Source organism: Adiantum capillus-veneris, chromosome 23 (assembly GCF_014529385.1).
Source record: "Adiantum capillus-veneris isolate H3 chromosome 23, ASM1452938v2, whole genome shotgun sequence".
NCBI lineage: Eukaryota > Viridiplantae > Streptophyta > Polypodiopsida > Polypodiales > Pteridaceae > Adiantum > Adiantum capillus-veneris.
The window spans coordinates 89,523,132-89,527,925 of NC_140953.1; the positions used below are offsets into that span (position 1 = coordinate 89,523,132).

Here is a 4,794-nt window from a genome sequence, read left to right on the forward strand (position 1 = left end):
TACTAGAGATGACAATCTTAGTGGTCTTAAGTCACTGATTGGCACAATTTTTTACAGTTTATCTTACAATTGCCATAAACGATTGTCTGACAGATGACATCAGATGTACCATTTATAAAATTAGTGAGCTAGTGCGTTGGATCTCATCAAAAGAGATAAGAAAAGACAGCATAGATGTAGCTCACTTGAATGCAATCGAAGCAGTGTGTATGGTGGAGAAGTATTTTCCAACGAACATTCTTACCATCCAAATGCATTTGCTTGTGCATGTGGTCGATGAAGTTGCAGTTGCTGGAACCGTCAATAGCAGATGGATGTTCTTCTTGGAGAGATTCATGAAGACTTTAAAGGGGTTCGTTCTTCAAAGAGCTCGTCCTGAGGGTAGCATGGTTGAAGGATGGCTTGTGCAAGAGTCTCTAGTTTTCATTAGTGAGTTCTTGGGTTCAATTGATCCAGAGATGCCCCGATTGTGGACTAATGAGACCAACGCCAAGGTTATAGGGGACGGGCCACAAGGACAAGGCGTAGTGAGAAAGATGTATCTCAAAATGCGAGAAAAGGTTATGAGATTTTGTCTACTCAACTCAGAGGCAATGCAAAAGTGGTTAGAGAATTACGAAGAGGAAAAGCAACCACGTATTACAGAACATTTACAATTCAAGCGCAATCGTGCCACTAGAAACCTGCCTTATCGTGACCATCTTCAGAAGCTGCTAGAATTTCCTACTGGTCGATGGTTAGATGCAACAATTTCGGAGGCAAAGAGAAACGGAGTGTTGATTACTGAAGAAGAAGAGGAGATGTTAAGGGGTTGCGAATGGCATGTAAGTATTTCTACAACTTCTTTTTGAAAAATCTATATGGTCTACATTGCTTTAGTAAACCCTAAACTATGTGATTTATGTGCTTGTAGTATCACAAATACGGAGCTTTGTGGTCCCATGGGAGACACTTCAGGGTGCAGCGGATAGACGAATGAAGGGTGACCTTCGATAGTGGGGTTAGAGCAAGCTTCGTCCAAGAAAGTCGGGCCAGTGCCAGTGATGAAAACACATAGATTGGTCAGCTTGAATACTTTGGCTACATCCAAGACATTTGGAAGATTAGCTTCAGAAAGTTTGATACTTTTATCTTTGATGTCAAGTGGTTCATAGTTATTACTACTGGGCCTAATGCAACTGTACACAAAGATAAGAGTGGATTAATTCAAGTGAACTCCAGGCAGGTGTGGACAGATGCTCGGGATACATTTGTACTTCCGCAGCATTGTGAACAAGTTGTGTTCACAATAGATCCACTATGGAATGAGAAGGATGAAGAAAATTTGTTTAAACCGCGTTGGCTGTTTGTCGTTCAAGTTGCTCCACGAAGCAAACAAGTGTGTGAAGGATTGGATATAGAGGTTGAACAGTTGTAAGACTCAGAGGCACGGCAGACGGATGAGGATTTCGAAGTAGAGGTCAGTGATCAACAAATGCCAGAATCAGAACATGGAGATGACACCCTAAATGCGGAGAGCGATAACGAAGTGGAGTTTGATGATGAAGATGCGGAAGTACAGATTGATATAGATATTTTTGGCGCATCAGCTCTCATAGAAGATGAGAGAATGACTACTGATTTTTGTTAAGATGTAACTGTAATGAACACTTGCGACATCAATTAAATATAGTGATTTTTGTTACAGTTTTGTTTTTTATGTTATTTGTATTGCTTAAGTTGTTGAATAGTGAATTGACGTATGTCTGTTGTTCTTTGAATTTAAGTTTTGCAGCCATGGCCGACGACGACTATACATACTCTCCAGACTTTAGTTTCCGGCCGCCATGTCACCCGAGCAGATGGGTAGCTTCTTGTCGCAATTTACACCTGAGCAGATTGCTCAGGTACAGGCTCTTGGGCGTGTAGGCACCTCCAGACCTAGTACATCTGGTCCTACACCTAGGACTAGTGTGCCTCCTACCCCCTTGACTAGTGTGCCCCCGAGTCCGATCGGCACTACACTTACGAAGAGTGTACCAGTTACACCGATGATTGTCCGGTCTTCTTCGAGATAGTCTAGGCGTCGTTCAGGTGTCTCTTCGGGAAGCGGTGGTTGTTGTGGTGACAGTGCTACCAATGCTTCCACACCACCGAGAGCGCGTCCACCGCTCTCTTCAGTAGACAGTTCACCAGCGAGCACACCACGGACACCTTGGGGATCACGAGCATGATCCTAGCAAGGTGTAAACGACCAGAGACGGAGCTGTGGTCATGGATACGGCCGAAAAGGCCATGCGACAAAGGATACGACAGCTTTGCACAGTGCAGTTTGGCCATTCTATGATGGAGCATTGGGATGCTCAGGATCAGGAGAGGAAAAACTACATCGTTGAGGCCATTCATAGGGAGTACAGGCTGGCAGAGGGGTACCATAAAGTCTTGAATGACTGGATCTTGGGTGTGGCGATTGGCACCATGTCACATCGTCGATCAGAGTCCAAAGTCAAATTCAGGAACAATGAGCCGAAGCCGGCATGGTTGGACACAGAGGAGTGGACAACAATATATGTGTTATTTTCATATTTATTTATTGTTAAGTGTTTGGTTTTGCAGGAACTTGCAATGAAGCGTCCTCCTACACGTGGAGAGGAGAAGTATGGCTACAAGCATGGGCTTGTAGCTCTTTTGACACAGGTAATAGAGGAGGGAGAGACCGTCGACTGGGAGGCCTTGCCTTGAGGGACAGAGTTCATAGATTTGTATTGGTAGCTAGTTTTGTGTATATTCATGATTGTATATATACTGACATTTACACTTATAGTTACATGTTTTTACTTTTTGTTATCTGTTCATGGTCGGTTAGCAGATAGATGGATTTATGTTGTGATTATATATGGATTGAGTTATGTAATGAAGTCATGAAAATTCTTCTTGCTCAAGTGTTTGTAATCAATTTATGATATGGTTTTGGATTGGTAAATGAAGTTATGGTATGACTTGTTGTAGATGGACTTCCCCGATTGTTGGTGCAATTTAGTTTTGTTATGCTTATTGTTTAGGATTGACAAATATTTGGTTATGCTTATGGTTATGGTGATGGTTATGGTTATGGTTATGGTTATGGTTATGGTTATGTTTATGGTTATGCTTATTGTTTTATTCTTTTGACAAAGATTTGGTTATGCTTATTGTTTTATGCTTATGGTTGACAAAGACTTGGTTATGCTTATTGTTTTATACTTATGCTTATGTAATGTTGAATAAGTACTTGATCAACAGTTCTTGAATTCGCTCTTTAGCGAGAAACAAAGTGGTGGATTGTCGTATCTTTTGCACTCCTCTTTTGAGTAGTGAGAGTTGCTTTATGCTCCTTCAGTACATGTAGCAGTAGCAACTAACTCTCTCTGCACATACGTGGAGTGCAATTGCTTTTTCACTTCTCCTTTGGATAGAGAGTGCTGCTTTTTGCTTCTGCAACACATGCGACAGCATTCAGTACTTCTCTGTGTCCAAAAATAAAAAAGGTGGAGTGCGGTTGCTTTTGCACTCTTCCTTTGTGCAGAGAGGGTTGGTTTCTGTTGTTGCAGTATATGCAGTAGCAACAGCTAGCCCTCTCCGCCCAAAAAAAATTTGCAGGTTTTGTCGTCGGTATAGGCGCTGCTATATGCGTCTGTATATGCGTCGGTATAGGCACTGCTATATGCGTCTGCATATGCGTCGGTATAGACGCTGCTACATGCATCTGTATATGCATCGGTATAGGTGCTGTTATATGCGTCTGTATATGAGTTGGTATAGGCGTTGCTATAAGTGTCGGTATATGCATCGCAATCGACCTATAATTTCCAGTGCATATTTAGACAAACATATCGACGCATATATAATCGTGAATTTAGAGAGTTATACCGACGCGTATATAATAGCTTATTTGGTCGCGTATTTCAGCACTTGTACCGACGTGTATGCAAGCGTTTATACCGACGCATAATATACCGACGCGTATATAAGCGTGTTGATGTCGAGGCGGATACCAATGCGTATACTGACTTAATTCATTTTAGAAATAAACTCAATCTCGTCGGTACATGCGCCGGTATTCGCGCGACGTGTTGTAGTGGACCAACTTTGGCAAAGGAGGGATGAAAAAGCTAGTTGAGGGCATGGAAACTAGTCATGCTATCTCAGTGGTTAAAGAAGAAACATTTGGCTTAAAGGCTGGTCAAGTCATGCACAAAGGGTCAAAATATATTGAAGACGTGAGTGAGGATGGTGAAGATGTCTGGCCATCGGGCGATGGAGTTAGCTATAAAGGGAAAGTTGACTAAAGAAGTGTTACATGAAGCAAGAGATTATATCCGTCTTGCGACTGGGTGGAATGAACCTATAGATGCTTTGTCAGTGCATGCCTACATTGCAAAGTGTGGAGGAAACAAGGCACTTGTTGAAGAAAAACGCACGAGAGAAAATGTGGATGAAGGCCCCTCAAAGAGGGCTACTAGAGGTGGAGGGAGAAAGGATCCGATTCCCTCTCAAGAGCCAACGGCAAGGGAGCCTCCATCACAAGAAGTACCAATGAGAGATGCTGCATCAAAGGAGAAGCAAGATAAAGAAAAGAGCAAGGGAAAAAGCCCATCATACAAGCTACAATCAGATATTGAAGCTGCCACAGATTTAAAGAAAGTTTTAGAGGAAAGGATCTTAAATAGCAAGGCGGAGTTTACATTGGGAGAAGTCCTTGGCATTGCAAAAAGAGAGTTCCATGAGGAAATCATTGATATCATATAAAGAAGGAAGCGACAAGCTTAAACGGAG

General features: G+C 42.3%; 1 pseudogene; it reads left to right on the forward strand.

Annotated features, from left to right (window-relative positions):
- Positions 1-386: 386 nt before the first annotated feature.
- On the forward strand, positions 387-1,417 carry LOC147428142 (uncharacterized; annotated as a pseudogene).
- The last annotated feature ends 3,377 nt before the right edge of the window (positions 1,418-4,794 follow it).